This window comes from Arachis duranensis, chromosome 1, assembly GCF_000817695.3.
Source record: "Arachis duranensis cultivar V14167 chromosome 1, aradu.V14167.gnm2.J7QH, whole genome shotgun sequence".
Taxonomy (NCBI): domain Eukaryota; kingdom Viridiplantae; phylum Streptophyta; class Magnoliopsida; order Fabales; family Fabaceae; genus Arachis; species Arachis duranensis.
This window is the reverse complement of record NC_029772.3, coordinates 11,619,798-11,620,123: the sequence shown is the minus strand read 5'-3', so window position 1 is coordinate 11,620,123 and position 326 is coordinate 11,619,798.

Below are 326 nucleotides of genomic sequence, written 5' to 3'. Positions count from 1 at the left end.
ATATTTTTTTTAAAAAATAATTTTAATTTTAGTGTTTTTAATATAAAATAATTTAATTATAAAATTAAAATACTTATAAGGAGCTAACTAAAAAAATATACATAAATTTAGTGAAAGTATAGTATTAAAAGACTAATTAAATCTTTTTTTTTAATTAAACCTTAGCTGCTTTACGGGTTCATTTTCTTCTTACTCTCACGGTTTAACCCATCTCTGCGAGAGTGAGAGCAACGAAATTCGAAGCTTCGGAGCTCAAAAAAATGGAATCGCCAATTGCCTCTCTGGAGAACCGACCCGCCATCTTCGTCATTGGATCCTCCAACGTC